Source organism: Aquarana catesbeiana, linkage group LG05 (assembly GCF_042186555.1).
Source record: "Aquarana catesbeiana isolate 2022-GZ linkage group LG05, ASM4218655v1, whole genome shotgun sequence".
NCBI classification, from domain to species: Eukaryota; Metazoa; Chordata; class Amphibia; order Anura; family Ranidae; genus Aquarana; species Aquarana catesbeiana.
In genome coordinates this window covers 336,782,147-336,802,621 of record NC_133328.1, presented here as the reverse complement: position 1 = coordinate 336,802,621, position 20,475 = coordinate 336,782,147, and positions in this window count along the sequence as shown.

Below are 20,475 nucleotides of genomic sequence, written 5' to 3'. Positions count from 1 at the left end.
CCTCAGACTGGGCCAAAGGTTTACCTTCCAACAAGCACCCGTCCATACTAGGATGGCGATGATGTCAGAGCATCAACCTGGGAGGTTGATGCTCTGACGTCATCGCCATCCTAGTGTGGACGGGTGCTTGCTATGGTGCTTGCTATGGTGCTTGCTATGCCGGCCGGCTATTTGCTGTTTTACTACTTATGTAAGTTTTCTAACTTTTTTTATTAAACTGTCCTGCCAGTATTACACTATGGTCAGTTTCTTTTCATTCACATGCCCGTGAGACGAGAGTTTGGGGTCCTTGCTACATCCTCTTAGCCACACTGTATGCAGTCAAGTCACACCAGCTGGATTTTCCCATACTAGGACAGAACATAGGCTGGTTTTTGCTTGCCTTGTGGTAAGCGCAACATTTGTGTGGTGGCGGATCACTGAGTGTGGTGTCTCTTTCATCTTTACCACCAAGTCTGGTTGTGTCCATTCATGGGCTTCTCTCTGGGACTGATTCTAGTCAATTATCATATATAAAGTTTTCCATCTACCACATATGGACATCACCTTTTGATTCACAGTTATATGTATGGACTTATATATATTTTTCTGATTATCGCAATGTTTCACATACATACATGAATTTTCTAACAGAGGTTTTTGGGACATCGATATAAGAATATTTCACATATCTTATTCATATATATTTTAGCACGGTTATTTCTTTTTCTTTTGTCATTTTGGTGCACATCTCACTGTTTAACTGCTGCTTTTTGGGGGGTTTATCGATTTAGTGGTAGCGCAGTATTTTTTCTTGTTTTTTATCATTAGCAGTAATCAGCATGGATTCATGAAGAATCGTTCTTGCCAAACCAATCTACTAACCTTCTATGAGGAGGTGAGTTGCCAGCTAGATAAAGGAAGGCCAGTAGACGTGGTGTATCTGGATTTTGCAAAAGCATTTGACACAGTTCCCCATAAACGTTTACTGTACAAAATAAGGTCCGTTGGCATGGACCATAGGGTGAGTACATGAATTGAAAACTGGCTACAAGGGCGAGTTCAGAGGGTGGTGAAAAATGTGGAGTACTCAGAATGGTCAGGGGTGGGTAGTGGGGTCCCCCAGGGTTCTGTGCTGGGACCAATCCTATTTAACTTGTTCATAAACGACCTGGAGGATGGGGTAAACAGTTCAATCTCTGTATTTGTGGACTATACTAAGCTGAGCAGGGCAATAACTTCTATGCAGGATGTGGAAACCTTGCAAAAAGATCTGAACAAATTAATGGGGTGGGCAACTACATGGGAAATAAGGTTCAATGTAGAAAAATGTAAAATAATGCATTTGGGTGGCAAAAATATGAATGCAATCTATACACTGGGGGGAGAACCTCTGGGGGAATCTAGGATGGAAAAAGGACCTGGGAGTCCTAGTAGATGATAGGCTCAGCAATGGCATGCAATGCCAAGCTGCTGCTAACAAAGCAGACAGAATATTGGCATGCATTAAAAAGGGGATCATCAACTCCAGAGATGAAACGATAATTCTCCCGCTCTACAAGACTCTGGTCTGGTCGCTACTAGAGTATGCTGTCCAGTTCTGGGCACCAGTCCTCAGGAAGGATGTACTGGAAATGAAGCGAGTACACAGAAGGGCAACAAAGCTAATAAACGGTCTGGAAGATATTAGTTATGAGGAAAGGTTGCGAGCACTAAACTTATCCTCTCTGGAAAAGAGACGCTTGAGAGGGAATATGATTTCAATTTACAAATACCGTACTGGTGACCCCACAATAGGGATAAAACTTTTTCGCAGAAGGGAGTTTAACAAGACTCGTGGCCACTCATTAAAATGAGAAGAAAATAGGTTTAACCTTAGACTACGTAGAGGGTTCTTTACTGTAAGAGCGGCAAGGATGTGGAATTCCCTTTCACAGGTGGTGGTCTCAGTGGGGAGCATTGATAGTTTCAAGAAACTATTAGATAAGTAGGGATGAGCCGAACACCCCCCGGTTCGGTTCGCACCAGAACCCGCGAACGGACCGAAAGTTCGCACGAACGTTAGAACCCCATTGACGTCTATGGGACTCGAACGTTCGAAATCAAAAGTGCTCATTTTAAAGGCTAATTTGCATGGTATTGTCCTAAAAAGGGTTTGGGGACCCGGGTCCTACCCCAGGGGACATGTATCAATGCAAAAAAAACTTTTAAAAACGGCCGTTTTTTCGGGAGCAGTGATTTTAATGATGCTTAAAGTAAAAAAAAAAAGTGAAATATTCCTTTAAATATCGTACCTGGGGGGTGTCTATAGTATGCCTGTAAAGTGACGCGTGTTTCCCATGTTTAGAACAGTCCCTGCACCAAATGTCATTTTTAAAGGAAAAAATCTCATTTAAAACTGCTTGCGGGTTTAATGTCATGTCGGGTCATGGCAATATGGATGAAAATCAGTGAGACAAACGGCATGGGTACCCCCCAGTCCATTACCAGGCCCTTTGGGTCTTGTATGGATATTAAGGGGAACCCCGCACCCAAATTAAAATAAGGAAAGGTGTGGGGCCACCAGGCCCTATATACTCTGAACAGCAGTATACAGGCGGTGCAAACAAGACAGGGACTGTAGGTTTGTTGTTAAGTAGAATCTGTTTGTAATTTTGAACATTTTTAACGTGTTTAGCTCCAGCCAAAAAATCTTTTCTAAGCTTTTTGGAAAACATAGGGAAGGGTTATCACCCCTGTGACATTTGTTTTGCTGTCTTTCCTCCTCTTCAGAAGATTTCACCTCACTTTTTTGTCCCAATGAAAAATGTTTTTTGAAAATTTGGGTTTTTTTGTGGAACAAGGATTGGAAAGCATCAGTGGAAAGGAGAAATTGTTTTCCCATATTAACTCTTACAGGAGAGAATTTCCCTTCCTAGGGGTAGATTTCATCTCACTTCCTGTTGTCTCCTTCCGTTTGCAAGTAGGAGTCGTTTGTAAGTTAGATGTTTGAAAGTAGGGTCCTGCCCTATATACTCAGCAGAAATTTGGGCCTTAGGTGTTGCTGTGGCCACAACACTGTAAGCCCTCACAGGGCCCTGCTGTGAAATATTAGATCAAGAATTGTAATTACATGCCCCTGTTGAACAGGAGCTGAAAAATTAGGCCTTAGGCACTGGTGCTGGTGCCACAACACTGCAACCCCTCACAGACACTCTAGTTGGAACGCAGGAACGAGCCCTGCTGCAAATTATTGCTTCAAAAATTGTAATTACACGCCCCTGTTAGACAGGGGCAGAAAAATTGGGCCTTAGGCACTGGTGCTGGTGCCACAACACTGCAACCCCTCACAGACACTCTAGTTGGAACGCAGGAACGAGCCCTGCTGCAAAGTATTGCATCAAAAATTGTAATTACACGCCCCTGTTAGACAGGGGCAGAAAAATTGGGCCTTAGGCACTGGTGCTGGTGCCACAACACTGCAACCCCTCACAGACACTCTAGTTGGAACGCAGGAACGAGCCCTGCTGCAAAGTATTGCATCAAAAATTGTAATTACACGCCCCTGTTAGACAGGGGCAGAAAAATTGGGCCCTAGGCACTGGTGCTGGTGCCACAACACTGCAACCCCTCACAGACACTCTAGTTGGAATGCAGGAACGAGCCCTGCTGCAAAGTATTACATCAAAAATTGTAATTACACGCCCCTGTTAAACAGGGGCTGAAAAATTGTGCCTTAGGCACTGGTGGTGGCGCCCAGAACCAAAAATGTTCTTACAAGCTATCAGCGTGATGATTGAGGAGGAAGAGGATAATTACTCAGGGATAGTCACTCAGCATCAGCATAGGCAGTCTTTGAAGGGATCTGAGATTTCAAAAAAAATTATTCGGTTACATCAGCATCAGGTGCTTGGTAGCTGGTGGTGATCCAAGACTCATTCATTTTTATGAAGGTCAGCCGATCGACCGAGTCGGTGGACAGACGCACCCTGTGATCGGTTACCACGCCTCCAGCAGCACTGAATGTGCGTTCCGAAAGAACGCTGGATGCAGGACAGGCCAGTAGCTCAATTGCATACTGTGCAAGCTCTGGCCAGTGATCCATCCTCAAGACCCAGTAACCCAGAGGATTTTCGGTGGGAAAGGTGTCCAAGTCTGATCTTGCCCCTAGGTATTCCTGCACCATGTAAAACAGACGCTGGCGATGGTTGCTGGAACCGATCATACCTTGGGGCTGCGGACCAAAAAATTGTCTGAACGCATCGGTCAGACGGCCACCTTCTCCACCACTCCTTCTTTGACTGACCGAAGCCTCAGCAACACGTTGTCCAGAAACAGGAGTTTGTAACCTCCCAGTCTCTGGGAACGCGTTGCACAGACCTTTCTGCAAGGCCTCCCGAAGATGTTTCATCCTCTGCTCCCTCTGCGATGGCAAGATAAGGTCCGCAACCTTACCCTTGTAACGTGGATCAAGGAGGGTTGCCAGCCAGTATTGGTCCTTCTCCTTGATACCACGAATACGAGGATCCTTACGCAGGCTTTGCAGGATCAGGGAGGCCATGCAGCGTAGGTTTGCTGAGGCATTCGGTCCGGAGTCCTCTGGGTCACTAAGAACGACATGGTCCGCAGCCACCTCCTCCCAGCCACGTACAAGTCCATGTGTTTCTTGGGACTGATCCCTTAAAGACTGCTGCTGATGCTGAGTGCCAGGCTCCACCTCCATACTGACACAATCTTCCTCCTCCTCCTCTTCCTCCTCGTCCTCTTCCTGTGTGATCGGCGGGCACGCAGGAACACTGTCTGGATAAAGGGGGCCTTGAGAGCTAAGGAAGTCCTCCTCTTCCTGCCTCTGTTCTGCCTCAAGTGCCCTGTCCATTATTCCACGCAGCGTGTGCTCCAACAGGTGGACAAGGGGGACAGTGTCACTGATGCATGCACTGTCACTGCTCACCATCCTCGTGGCCTCCTCGAATGGTGACAGGACAGTGCATGCATCCCTGATCATGGCCCACTGGCTTGGGGAAAAAAAACCAAGCTCCCCTGACCCTGTCCTGGTGCCATAGTCGCACAGGTACTCATTGATGGCCCTCTGCTGCGTGTGCAGCCGCTGCAGCATGGCCAACGTTGAGTTCCACCTGGTGGGCATGTCACAGATTAGGCGGTTCTTGGGCAGGTTAAACTCCTTTTGGAGGTCCGTCAGCCGAGCACTGGCATTATATGACCAGCGGAAATGCACACAGACTTTCCTGGCCTGCCTCAGGACATCCTGTAAGCCCGGGTACCTGCCCAAGAACCGCTGCACCACCAAGTTAAGGACGTGAGCCAAACAGGGCACATGGGTCATTTGTCCCTGTCGGAGGGCAGAGAGGAGGTTGGTGCCATTGTCGCAAACCACCATTCCTGCCTTAAGTTGGCGTGGCGTCAACCACCTCTGAACCTGCCCCTGCAGAGCTGACAGAACCTCTGCCCCAGTGTGGCTCCTGTCCCCCAAGCACACCAGCTCAAGCACCGCATGGCATCTTTTGGCCTGCGTACTTGCGTAGCCCCTTGAACGCCTACGGAGCACCGCTGGTTCCGAGGAAGAGGCCATGGAGGAAGAAGAAGAGGAGGGGGTGGAGGAGAGAGGTGTGTCACAATCAGCATTTTGGAGGCGTGGTGGCGGAACAACCTCCAACACTACTGCACCTTGTCCTGCATCCTTCCCAGCTGCCAGCAGAGTCACCCAATGCGCCGTGAAACTTAGGTAACGTCCCTGTCCATGCCTGCTGGACCATGAGTCAGCGGTAATATGCACCTTACCGCTGACCGCCCTGTCCAGCGAGGCATGGACATTGCCTTCCACATGCCGGTAGAGAGCCGGAATCGCCTTCCGTGAGAAAAAGTGGCGTTTGGGTACCTGCCACTGAGGAACCGCACATTCCACAAACTCACGGAAGGGGGCAGAGTCTACCAACTGAAAAGGCAGCAGTTGAAGTGCTAGCAATTTTGCCAAGCTAGCATTCAACCGCTGGGCATGTGGATGGCTGGGAGCAAACTTCTTTCGGCGGTGCAGCAGCTGGGGCAGGGAAATTTGCCTGGTACAATCTGACGTCGGTGTACCAAAAGCAGATTGCCCACAAGTACTTGGCTGTGACACACCTAATTCTACACCTTCATTCCTCTCACTGCAGGTCTCAGAGAGGACTGAAGGTCTAGTGGGGTTGGAAATCTCAGCTGATGAGGAGCAAGGAGAGATCCTCTTTGTTCTTTGGTGTGGGTCTTTTAGATACGCTTGCCAACGAACTGCATGGCAGGTCAACATATGTCTGGTCAAGCATGTGGTACCCAAGCGGGAGATATTTTGGCCACGCGAGATACGCTTGAGACATATGTTGCAAATAGCAGCGGTGCGATCTGATGCACTCGTCTCAAAAAAGGCCCACACCAAAGAACTTTTTGAATAACGCGCAGAGACTGCAGCGCCCTGCACATGTGGAGCTTTGGGGTGTGATGCAGTCAATGTGCTGCCCTTAGGCTGGCCCCTGGAGGGCATCCTGCCTCGTTGGTGATGTGCTGCCGCCTCCTCCTCCTCCTCCTCCTCCTCCTCCTCCTCCTCTCTCCTATCAGGCACCCACGTTGAGTCAGTGACCTCATCATCCCCTTCCTCCTCATCACTGGAGCAAACCTGGCAGTATGCTGCAGCAGGGGGAGCATGACTGCCAGATTGCTGTCCTTCTTGGGCACCCCCTCTGTCCGCGCTCATGTTACTGCCTTCATCGAGCTCAGTATCGTCATCAGAGCCTTCCAAACGCTGGGCATCCTCCTGGAGCATGTACCCAACACTGTGGTCAAACAGTTCGAGGGAATCCTCATGAGGACATGGTGGAGCTAGGGAAGGAGTCACTGATGACATTGAGCTGAGGGAAGAGGCCGCTGCTTTGCCAGACAAAGCACCCTGGGCATGGGTGAGAGAGGATGAGGAGGATGAGGACGGCTTGGTCATCCACTCGACCAAGTCTTCCGCATGTTGCGGCTCAACATGGCCAGCTGCCGAAAAAAAGGCCAAGCGTGTCCCATGGCCACGTGCTGATGAGGACGCACCGTCTCCACGACCAGCACTAGACACAGAGCCTGCTTGCCCTCTCTTATTGGCTTGTGACTGTCTGCCTCTCCTTCTTGGCCTTCCAGACATACTAATGGCCTGTAGCTGCACTAAGCTGGGATAGAACACCTGTAATTTTCTTCAAGTAGCTTTATATACTGTAACCAGACAAGCCTGCCTGTCAGTAGGAAGATAACAGGAACGGATCTAGCTGAACACTGTGAGCAGGACGCACTGTACTAAATGTAAATATTCTAGCTGCCTGACCGTGGTACTAATAGGATCAAATAGAACACCTGTAATTTTCTTCAGGTAGCTTTATATACTGTAACCAGACAAGCCTGCCTGTCAGTAGGAAGATAACAGGAACGGATCTAGCTGTACACTGTGAGCAGGACGCACTGTACTAAATGTAAATAGTCTAGCTGCCTGACCGTGGTACTAATAGGATCAAATAGAACACCTGTAATTTTCTTCAGGTAGCTTTATATACTGTAACCAGACAAGCCTGCCTGTCAGTAGGAAGATAACAGGAACGGATCTAGCTGAACACTGTGAGCAGGACGCACTGTACTAAATGTAAATAGTCTAGCTGCCTGACCGTGGTACTAATAGGATCAAATAGAACACCTGTAATTTTCTTCAGGTAGCTTTATATACTGTAACCAGACAAGCCTGCCGGTCAGTAGGAATTTAACAGGAACGGATCTAGCTGAACACTGTGAGCAGGACGCACTGCACTAAATGTAAATAGCAGGAACGGATCTAGCTGAACACTGTGAGCAGGACGCACTGCACTAAATGTAAATAGTCTAGAAGATAACAGGAACGGATCTAGCTGAACACTGTGAGCAGGACGCACTGCACTAAATGTAAATAGTCTAGAAGATAACAGGAACGGATCTAGCTGAACACTGTGAGCAGGACGCACTGCACTAAATGTAAATAGCAGGAACGGATCTAGCTGAACACTGTGAGCAGGACGCACTGCACTAAATGTAAATAGTCTAGAAGATAACAGGAACGGATCTAGCTGAACACTGTGAGCAGGACGCACTGCACTAAATGTAAATAGCAGGAACGGCTCTAGCTGAACACTGTGCGCAGGACGCACTGCACTAAATGTAAATAGCAGGAACGGATCTAGCTGAACACTGTGAGCAGGACGCATTGCACTAAATGTAAATAGCAGGAACGGATCTAGCTGAACACTGTGAGCAGGACGCACTGCACTAAATGTAAATAGCAGGAACGGATCTAGCTGAACACTGTGAGCAGGACGCACTGCACTAAATGTAAATAGCAGGAACGGATCTAGCTGAACACTGTGAGCAGGACGCACTGCACTAAATGTAAATTGCAGGAACGGATCTAGCTGAACACTGTGAGCAGGACGCACTGCACTAAATGTAAATAGTCTAGAAGATAACAGGAATGGATCTAGCTGAACACTGTGAGCAGGACGCACTGCACTAAATGTAAATAGCAGGAACGGATCTAGCTGAACACTGTGAGCAGGACGCACTGCACTAAATGTAAATAGCAGGAACGGATCTAGCTGAACACTGTGAGCAGGACGCACTGCACTAAATGTAAATAGCAGGAACGGATCTAGCTGAACACTGTGAGCAGGACGCACTGCACTAAATGTAAATTGCAGGAACGGATCTAGCTGAACACTGTGAGCAGGACGCACTGCACTAAATGTAAATAGTCTAGAAGATAACAGGAACGGATCTAGCTGAACACTGTGAGCAGGACGCACTGCACTAAATGTAAATAGCAGGAACGGATCTAGCTGAACACTGTGAGCAGGACGCACTGCATTAAATGTAAATAGTCTAGATAGAAGATAACAGGAACGGATCTAGCTAAACTGAATACAGTGTATATATATATATGCAACACCTGGGATGCATATATATACACAATACACTGTAAGTGCAGCTAACTGACTGACTGTTCTGCCTAATCTATCTAACTCAAATCAAATGACACTGTCTCTCTCTCTCTCTATCTCTCAGCACACCGGAACACACACTACACAGGGCCGCCGTGCAGGCGGCCTTATATAGTGTGGGGTGTGTACTAAATCCCCTGAGCCATAATTGGCCAAAGCCACCCTGGCTTTGGCCAATTACAGCTCTCTCTACTGACGGCGCTGTGATTGGCCAAGCATGCGGGTCATAGTGCATGCTTGGCCAATCATCAGCCAGCAATGCACTGCGATGCCGCAGTGAATTATGGGCCGTGACGCGCCACACGAATTTAGCGCGAACGGCCCATAACGTTCGCAATTCGGCGAACGATCGAACAGCCGATGTTCGAGTCGAACATGGGTTCGACTCGAACACGAAGCTCATCCCTATAGATAAGCATCTGAATGACCACAACATGGATAACAGGGATATACAATGTAATACTGATATATAATCACACACACAGGTTGGACTGATGGACTTGTGTCTTTTTTCAACCTCACCTACTATGTAACTATACTATATGAATTTCAGTATTATTATTTTCATTTAAGCGCTACACTTTCTTTTTCATCTATTGTTGTGTATTGTATTCTGTGGTTATACAATAGTTGCTTTGTAGGCCGAAGAGGATTTGAATTGAATCCAATTATACCATGTGAAGGTGAATTCAGATATTCTTTCCTGTGATATACTAATAAGCTCTTCTATTTTTTCTATGTTGTTTTTAGAAGGAATAATAATGAATTCCTGGATCATGGGGCACGACCACCATATGTGTATCATTGATCTCTCCTCTTTTTCACACCTCCAGCATCTACTTGATGTCTGGGATGAGAATTTGTTTAGCAAAACAGGTATTCTGTACCATCTTGTGAGAATTTTGTACCCACATTTTTGAGTAGCCACATTTAACGATCCTTTATGTGCATACCTGTAAATGGTTTCCCATTCAGTATTAGTTAAGTTGATATTAAGGTCTTATTCCCATGCTTGGCATGATGTACTGGAGAAATCATTTTTCCCTCAAAAAGAGAGAGTTATAGAATTGATATGAGATGTCTTTGTGGAGTTTTTTTTAAGCAAAGGTTTTCTACATTTGTGGGAGTTCTTATACAAGCCTGAGATGACTTCTGTCTGGTTAAATAGTGTTTAATTTGCAAGTAATTCCATTGTGGAATCGAATTTGGATTGAGATCATCATTGAGTTCATCTCTAGATAAGAGAGAACCCCTTTAAAAGAAATGTTTGGATAGGATGTCTTTATGGGGCCATATTTTGGAGAGGAAGTTTTGTTCTAATCCTGGGGGGAAGTCTGAGTAGGACTTTAGCGAGGTAAGGGGGCCCAACCAAGGTGTTGGATTGTTAGTTTTAAAAGCTTTGCAGCAGATCTCTAATGTAGGGCCTATCAGAGGATGTGTTTTGATTGCGGGGGGATGGTGATTTGGATGTATCTATGGTAGAGATCTTAAGTTATGAGAGAATTGCAAATGTTCCAGTGTTACCCAGTCTTTGACTTGCTTATGTATGTTCCAGTCTACTATTCTTGCTAAAAGGGATGCCTGGTGGTATTTGCGTAGGTCTGGGAGTGCTATTCCTCCATTGAGTTTAGGTAGAGTAAGTCTTGTGTCTTTGATTCTGGGAGGTTTACTCCTCCATATGAAAGTAGAACAGGCTCGTCTGAAGGAATTAAAGAATGTAGCTGGTATTCTGATGGGAATAGTTTGCATGATGTATAGGAATCTGGGCAAAATTGTCATTTTGATAAATGAGGATCTACCAAACCAGGAGACATTTAAGGAGTTCCAGCGTTTTAGATCCTTGTATGTTTCTTTAAGGACAGGGGTAAAGTTGCAGTCGAATAGTTCTGATAATTTAGTGGGTTTTTGAATAACCAAGTAGGTTATTGTATTTTTGGCCCATGTAAAGGGAAAGTTTTTTTGGCAAAGTGACATTGAATCCAATGGTAATGTTATATTTAGGACATTTGAATTAGAGTAGTTTATTTTTAGATTCAATATAGATTGGAAGTGTTCTAGATCTTGTAGTAGATTTGGTATTGATATATGGGGCTCAGAGAGAAATAGCAGCATATTGTCTGCAAATGCTGCGATTTTATATGTATGGTCATGTATTGTGATTCCTTTTATGTCTGGGTTGAATTTTAACCTGTTTAGTAAAGGTTCTAATGTAAGGACATACAATAATGGAGACAGGGGGCAACCCTGTCTCATACCATTGTGAAGATTAAAGGCGTTTGACAGATGGCCGTTGACACGTACTCTTGCTGTTGGGTTAGAATATAATGCACGTATATATGCTCTCATTTGAGGTAGCAGACCTATGGAGCACAGTACCACATCTATATAGTCCCAGGCCACTCTGTTGAACGCCTTCTCGGCATTTAGAGAAAGTTTAAGGCCTTAATTGTGTTGTACCTTCCTTCTCTGCCATGTATAAAACCAACTTAGTCTAATGAAATGAGGGATGACAATAAGGGTAATAATCTATTTTCCAGTATCTTCGCATATATTTTTACATCAACATTTATGAGGGATATTGGACAATAATTAGTGACCTGGGAATCACCTTGCCTTCTTTGAGTATTACTGTTATATGTACTTCTAGGAATTGAACTGGTATTTGTTTTTTCTAAATGAGTGAGTGGAATGTTTTTAAAAGTCTTGGTTTCAGGATATATATGAATGTTTTGTAGTATTGTAGGGGATGGCCATCTGGGCCTGGGACTTTGCCTAATTTAATGTCTTTAACTGCTTTTTCAAATTCACTATCAGAGATAGGAGCTTCGAGATTGTGTGCCTTTTCCGCCAAGATTGGAGAGAGGCTGTATTTTTGTAAAAAATCTTGTATAGTATGTGTTCTCTTTTCAGAATTTTGAGAACATTTGGGATTTGATGGAATATTGTATGAGGACTTTTTTTTTAAACTTACCACCCACCACCATACCACCTTATTGGAACACTATATTGTCATACCTCCGCATTTTTTTTGTCCCACATTTTTTTCCCCCCTCATAATGCGGGGGTAGCAAGGAACAAAGAATAAAAGGAAAAAAATGACAGGAAAGTTGGGAAGGGGGGGAGCGGTGGTAAAATCACCTAGCCTTAGTCTGAAGGCCCGGTCCTATGAGTAAATATGTGACCCAAGAAGGGAGCGTAGATAAGCAAACAGCAGAAAAACAATACAGTATTAAAGGGCACCAAACTGAAGTAAATGAAAAAAAGGGCCAGAATAAAACACTATTAGAAATAAGCACACTCTCTGAACCTAGAATGGAACAAGACTGTGAACTAGAGTTGGAAACAGAGAGAGATAAGGAACAACATATGAAGGCTCAATTACCAACAAAATCAGATATGGCAACACTGTTTGCAGCCCTGGAGAATTCCCTGAAAACAGAGATGGCAATAATTCATAAAGATGTGGGTCACCTACTTACAAGAGTGGAGGAAGTGGAAAAAAAGTGGACTGCCACACAAATATAATAAAAGATCTAAAAGGAGAAATAAAAGTTTTAACGATAGAACAACGAGAGCAGGCATATAGATTAGACTAAACAAAATGGAAACAGAAGAAAAAACTGAGACTAAGGGGCCGCCCCGAATCTACACAGACTGAGGACTTAACAGAAATAGTAAGGAAATAGTCAACCCAATACTCAATAAAGAAGAAACAAATCTAATAAAAATTGAAAGAGCTAATAGGCTAAGAAGACCGAAGGGAATCCCGACAGAGAGTCCAAGGGACATAATTGTAAGGTTTGATAACTGGGAGGAAAAAAATCAAATATGGGGAAATATCAGAAGTATTAAATATGAGGAAAAGACACTGCAAATTTTCCCGGACCTTTCTCAAGAAACTCTAAGAAGAAGGAGGATGTTAAAACCTCTACTGAAGGTGTTGCAAGATCATAAAAGTCAATACAATTGGGGTTTCCCCGCATGTTTGATAGGTAGGAAAAATGGACACACTGTAAAACTCAGGTTTATTGATAAAACAAAGGACTTCTGAGAAAAATTGGAAATTCCTATGCTGGATTCGCTAAAAGAGATAACCCTAAGACAAGAAAGAGATATACAAGAAGAAGAACAGTGGCAGTTGATCCCCAAGAGTAAAATATAATAAAAACGACAAAAAAAATGAATCCAATAAAAAATGGAAATGTACGGTGTGACAGACCTAGCCGGGAAAGAGACTTTTGGAGGGGACTGTATGCTAGCTTCTTGCCGATCGATCGGGGGCCCTTGCATTTGGGGAACGGTGCTCTTTGTGAGCTGTATGTCTGGGGACCCTGGATTTGCCATATTGGAGTAGTGGCTGATTTATAATGCTGGGACAGATACTGTTAGGAGATGCTGATGTAAATTCCAACACCTGTCTGTCTATTGTCTGCTGAAAATGTGTATTGTAAATAAGTCTACTATGGGATCTAAGAGTCATTAGATCCCCATTGTTATTTGTGTTAATTAACTCTGCTATTGTGTGAAGAAGAGTCTATGTTGATTGTGCTAATGTTGATTGGATTTTCTGAACTACAAGACGGCCAGTCTGGCCTAATGGTCATGTCTGAGTCATCTAGGCTGTCTAAAGGGATTAGTTAATTAGCTCATGTTAATTAGGTTAATTAGGTTACAGCTGTATTGTTAGAGTAATATGAGCAGGAGGTCTGCACTTCCACTTTGAGTGTATAAAAACCTGTATTTTGTCAATAAAGAGAGATTCCTGTTTGAACTTACATACAGCCTGCCTGGTGTTTGTTCTGAGCTATCACAACTGGGTTAGAACGGCACATAGCTGAAGTTCTAATCCCGGAGCATTGGATGACCGAACCATCAGACGTTGCAATCTGATTCAATAGCTGCAGAGGAGTGTCGGGAGAGTGGAACCGAGTGAGCAAGGGGCTCGATACATTGGTTGGCAGCCGTGGGATTTGCTCTCCAGTTACTGGGACACTCCAAACCAGCCTGCAGGAGAGTCACGCTGAAAGACTTACTTGAGAGCCGTGGAGGGAATGGTGGGATCGTGCTTCCTTGCCGTGAACACATCCAAACCATCACCTGGATCCAAGGTAGCAGGATAGCAGGAGAGGAGAAATACCAGCCACCATGGATGAGGAATTCAGAAGGAGGTTGCGAGAGGAGATACAGCACAGAGGACCAGTATCAGAGCAGGTCCTGCTAGGATGGTTTGATTCTGTCCGCTGTGAGCTCTGGAAGGAAGCGCTAGCCCGTGAGCAGCGACACCAGGGAAAAGTTCTCCCCTCCATCCATGTGAGGTACTGGTCGTAGTATGAAGTGCGAATGCTGTTTTTGGGGGAACAGCCGAACCAGGAGTGGACAGCCGAGTTAAGCAGGCTGATCCGGGCAGAAATGCAGTTGGACGAGAGCTACAGAGCCCTCCAGTGGTATGTAGCCCAAGTGTGCCCGTGGACAGCGGATGACAGCCCCACGGAAGGCTTTGACTACGATGGCCTGGGATTGTTATACTGGAGGCTGTCCAGGGACCCTAACTTTGGAAGTGATCGGGAGTGGCGTTTGGAGGAAATAATGGAGCACAGAGAGCGGAGACTGAATGTCTCAGAAGTGCACTGGGCACTGGAAGATTTGAAGTTTCTGGCCGTTCAGGAATGGGAGTTGGAGATCGCCTACAAACAGCTGTTAGACTCTGCTCAGCAGCAGGGTGGTGCTCCCTTTGCCTGGGACTATCAGGAAATACCAGTTGACAACTCTGAAATCCTGGCTGAAGAGTTGACAATGTGGCAGAGTAACAGTGTGCTTTGCCAACCTGGCCCCGCAGCTTTGGAGGCGGAGGTCTTATGGCGGATGCAGCAAGTGCTGACTAACCTTGATGAACCTGTGTCTGCATTGGATGATCTTGGATGGAGGAATGTGCCTGTCCAGCAGAATGCCAGAGAATCGGCAGTGGAAAATCTGAAGATTGCCGTCCCCAAACTTGAAGTGCTGACAACAGGGCAGAGCTCTGCTAACCTCTGCCCAGCACTGATAGCATCTTCTGGGTTCCACGGAGAGGAGATGGTGAACCTTTATCCCCAGACACCAGTTGCAGAGACAGGGGATTGGGAGGATAGAAGAAAGGAAAAAGGATACACATATGGGGGAGGGAGATTTGAATACACAGTGAGCTCTGTAGCCACCACTCCGATAATAGGGGAGGTTGAGCCACAGTGCCAGATAGAACACCACCTCTGGCTGAGGATAGCAGGGGGGGCAAGGAAGGCCCCAAAGAAAGAAATAGAAACCTGCTAGAAAACCATGAGGTCTAAACACCAAAAGGGGAGGGGAAGGAGAGGGGGTTGGGAGGAGAGGGAGGAGGTAGGGGGTTGGGGGGGAGGAAGGAAGGGAGGGGAAGGAGTTTGTGAATTTTTAAGAGTTTTGCTGCCCTTCAGGTTTTGATATGAGGGGAGTTCTCTCCGCTTCGTTCTGTGTTTGGGGGGGAGATGTAGAGGAAAAAAGAAACATGAATAGTACAAAATTTTTGACATATAATGTAAGAGGTTTAAATTCCCCAGGAAAGAGACATATGGTATTAAGGGAACTGGAAAGATATGCTGCAGAAATAATATTTCTACAAGAGACACATTTTGCATAGGACTCAAACACCAAATTATACTCAAAAGCCATTCCAATATGGTATTATGGGGACTCTCCAAGTAGAAGGGCAAACAGTGTAGCAATAGGATTAGAGAAAAAGACCAGTTTCATCTTCGAAGAGAGAAAGGTAGACCCAGAAGGTTGCTTTCTGTTTTGAGGGGGGCTTTACAGGGTATGAAGTACACGCTTGCAAACATATCTTGCCCCAATGAATACCCCAAAAAAATTTAAAGGAAATTTTAAATGACTTGATGGAATTTATGCAGGGGTTCCTAATATTGGTCGGAGACTTTAATTTTTCCATGGACCATAAACTGGATAGTACGTCTGGTGCACTGGATAAAGAAAATAAACAATTAAGATTGGTAAAGAAAAAAACATATAACCATCAATTGGTTTATGTTTGAAGAATTCAACATCTGAGCACAAAAAAATTATACCTACCACTTGGCAGTGCACGACACGTACTCCAGCATGGATTATATGTTGGTGGAGCATAGAGTCCTGGAAGCTGTAATATAAACCTCAGTTGGAATAACAACAATATCGTATGATGATGAAGATGAGAATGAAAGGGGAAGAACAGGGGAAAGGCGCATGGAGGTTAAACAAAGATTTAATAGAAGATGTAGAAAAGACTGTAACAAATGAAATTGACCAATATTTCTTGCTGAACAAGAATTAACAAAGGCAACTATATGGGAAGCCCATAAAGTTTTTTTTAAAAACAAGCACTGCAGAGCGGGGAGACGCCAACCTTTGTGCTTTTCCATACTTCTACAGGGAGATATACCTATAGGACCTGGGAAGTTTGCAGCCATATACAGACTTGGAGCCTTATTTAAGGCTTTGGTTAGCGTTTCCAGCCTAAATAAACCTACACATTTTGTTCTGGCAATCTGCCATACTTGACCTTCTGTGATCATCAGGCAAATTAAAATTTAGGGAACATTCTTGTTCCTATAACCCTACCGTAGTTGGTTGGCACCCATTCACATCCCTGCTGGCACTGCTTCATCTATTCCGTTAGGAATTGTTTGCATGTAAAGACAAAATTATGACCATACATACGCCTCCTTTATACCCCTCACAAAGGTGCTTTAACCAGAAATGCGTCGGGTACTGGCGATTACTATATACTGGAGAGTAACAATCTTTTTGTCACACTTACCATGTAACTTGTCATTTTTTGTTTTGTTTTTGATGTTTTGTATATTCTTGTAATATTTTCTTATATCTTTTTTAATATCGGTCACTATATGATCGTACGTTTTTATGTACATTTAATAAAACACAATTATTTTTGATTATGCATATGTGTTTGTTGCCCTTAAAGTCCCAATGAAGGGGGGTTTCTTTTCTCAATTAAAGTTTTTATTAGGGGGAAGTTGATTTCTATTGGGGCAAGAAAAAATAAGGAAATACTATGGAAAAAATGTTAAAAGAAATACATGAATTAGAACAAAGGCATAAAAAGCAAGGGGAAGTCAAAATCCATCAGGCTTTAATTATAAAAAGAGATCAACTAAAACATTTGATGGAACAGGAAACAAGAAAGGTATTTAACAGAGTAGTAAAGGAGAGATACAAATGCGGAAATAAACCTGGGAAAAATCGTGCAAAAATCTTAAGAAAAAAGAAGACTTTAAATTACATAGAAAGGATAAAAAATGAGAGAGGAGAGATGGTACATAAAACAACTGATATCTGATAGCTTTTCAAACATACTATAGTGCATTATACTCGATTAGAAACAAAGACACAAAAGGAAGAAGAAATAAGAAAAATAAAAACACAAGAATATCTAACAGATGCCAAAGTAACAAAAATTCCAGTAGGAGCATTGAAGGAACTAGACAAACCAATCATACAAGATGAAATTAGAAAGGCAATGAAAGAAACACCTATAGGGAAAAGTCCAGGACCCGACGGGTTTACGGTCAAATACTATAAAAAATTTAAAAATCAATTAATACTAAAAATATGCGACTACTTGAAAAAACTACTAGCCCATATTACAATAACACCCAAAGAGGGAAAGGACAAAACTATCTGTTCTAACTGTAGGCCCATAGCATTGCTGAATGCTGCAAAAGTTATAAGCAAAAATTCTGTATCGAGACTAAAGTTTGATGCTAGAATGGGTGAATGCAGAGCAAACAGGGTTTGTACCTGGTAGAGAGGGGAGGGATAATAGTATAAGAACAACGTTAATGCTGCGAAAGGCAAAAAACAGGGAATCCCCAATGCTACTCCTGTCAATTGACGCAGAGAAAGTGCTTGACAAGGTAGACTGGGGAATAAAAAACTGGCCACTGCCTCCACCTATAACTGGCCTTCACAGCAAGGAGCACATGGAGGGGCATATACATGTAAGACAAAAACAATTCCATAGCTCAACTCACCAACCAGTCTGCTGACCAACCAAATTAACCTGTCTAACCGTCTGTTAAAAGCAGGGGTTTCGTTAGCACACATTTGTAAACGCATGTGAAAGCTGCAAGGCTTCATCACGGCACCCTGTGTTGCTTTCAGTCCTAACACTACAAATTTATAAGTGTCTCCACAGTGGAAGCACATGCATGGAATGGATAGATGTGGGGCAGGTGAGCCTGGAGGCAGCTCAAGCCCCCTTTAAAGGAATAGGAGCACACTGGACACTCAGCAAGAGCACAATGGCAGCGAAGGTGCCCAGTGTGTCCCCGGACCATATATACAAACAGTAACAAAAAACTGGCCACTGCCCCCCCACCTATAACTGGCCTTTACAACAAGGAGCACATGGAGGGGCATATACATGTAAGACCAAAACAATTCCATAACTCAACTCACCAACCAGTCTGCTGACCAACCAAATTAACCTGTTTAACTGTCTGTTAAAAGCAGAGGTTTATTTAGCACACATTTGCAAATGCATGTGAAAGCTGCAAGGCCTCGTCATGGCACCCTGTGTTGCTTGCAGTCCTAACACTACAAATATATAAGTGTCTCCACAGTGGAAGCACATGCATGGAATGATAGATAGATGTGATAGATGTGGGGCAGGAGAGCCTGGAGGCAGCCCAAGCCCCCTTAAAGGAACAGGAGCACACTGGACACCCAGCAAGAGCACAATGTCAGCGAAGGTGCCCAGTGTGTCCCCGGAAAAGTAACTTTGTTACTGTTTGTATATATGGTCCGGGGACACACTGGGCACCTTCGCTGCCATTGTGCTCTTGCTGGGTGTCCAGTGTGCTCCTGTTCCTTTAAGGGGGCTTGGGCGGCCTCCAGGCTCACCTGTCCCACATCTCTCCATTCCATGCATGTGGTTCAACTGTGGAGACACTTATAAATTTGTAGTGTTAGGACTGCAAGCAACACAGGGTGCCATGACGAGGCCTTGCAGCTTTCACATGCATTTGCAAATGTGTGCTAACTAAACCCCTGCTTTTAACAGACGGTTAGACAGGTTAATTTTGTTGGTCAGCAGACTGGTTGGTGAGTTGAGCTATGGTATTGTTTTGTCTTACAAGGTAGACTGGGGATTCATGATGGATGCGCTCCAACATCTAGGATTGGGACCTAAAATTATGCCCTGGATTAAAAATGTATATAGTCGCCCTATGGCAATGGTAAGGGATAATGGAAGTATGTCGCCACCTTTTGAAATGTTCAATGGAACTAGACAGGGGTGCCCACTATCGCCACTCCTGTATGTATTGTCTTTAGAACCACTCTTGGCAACTGTGCGGAACAATATTGATATAGGAGGGGCGAGAGTGGGAGAGGAGGAACATAAGGTGGCAGCATACGCAGATGATATCTTACTGTATGTAACTAAACCAAGGGTGACACTGCCAAATATAATGAGAGAAATAAAAAATATGGGAAACTCTTGAATTTTAAGATCAATCCCATAAAAACAGAAATACTAAATATAGGCGTAGAAAAAAAAGAAGAACTTTCATTACAAAGGGATTTTCCATTCATGTGGGTGGGAAGAGAACTATCATATTTAGGAATTAACCACTTCAGCCCTGAAAGATTTGGCTGCTCAGGGAGAAGGCCATTTTTTGCGATTCGGTACTGCGTCAATTTAACTGATAATCGTGCAACGCTGTACCAAAACAAAATTGACGTCCTTTTTTCCCACAAATAGAGCTTTCTTTTGGTGGTATTTGATCACCTCTGCATTTTTTTAAATTTTTTGTGCTATAAACAAAAGAAGAGCGACAATTTTGAAAAATTTTGAAAAAAACACAATGGGTTTATTTACTAAAGGCAAATCCACTTTGCACTACAAGTGCACGTGGAAGTACAATTGCTCTAGATCTAAGGGGGACATGCAAGGAAAATAAAAAACAGCATGATTGGATGATAAAATCAGCAGAGCTTCCCCTCATTTCAGATCTTCTCCTCAGATTTACAGCGACTGCACTTTCAAGTGCACTTTCAAGTGCACTTGCAGTGCAGAGTGGATTTGCCTTTAGTAAATCAACCCTGATATCTTTTACTTTTTGCTATAATAAATATCCCAATTAAAAAAAAAAAAAGTTTTTTCCTCAGTTTAGGCCGATATGTATTCTTCTACATATTTTAGGTAAAAAAATCGCAATAAGCGTATATATTGATTGGTTTGCACAAAAGTTATAGAACCTACAAAATAGGGGGTGGATTTATGGAATTTTTATTACTATTTTTTTACTAGTAATGGCTGTGATCAGCTACTTTCGTCGGACACTTTTGAAACATTTTTGGGACCAGTGACAATTTTACAGTGATCAGTGCTATAAAAATGCACTGATTACTGTATAAATGTCACTGGCAGTGAGGGAGTTAACACTAG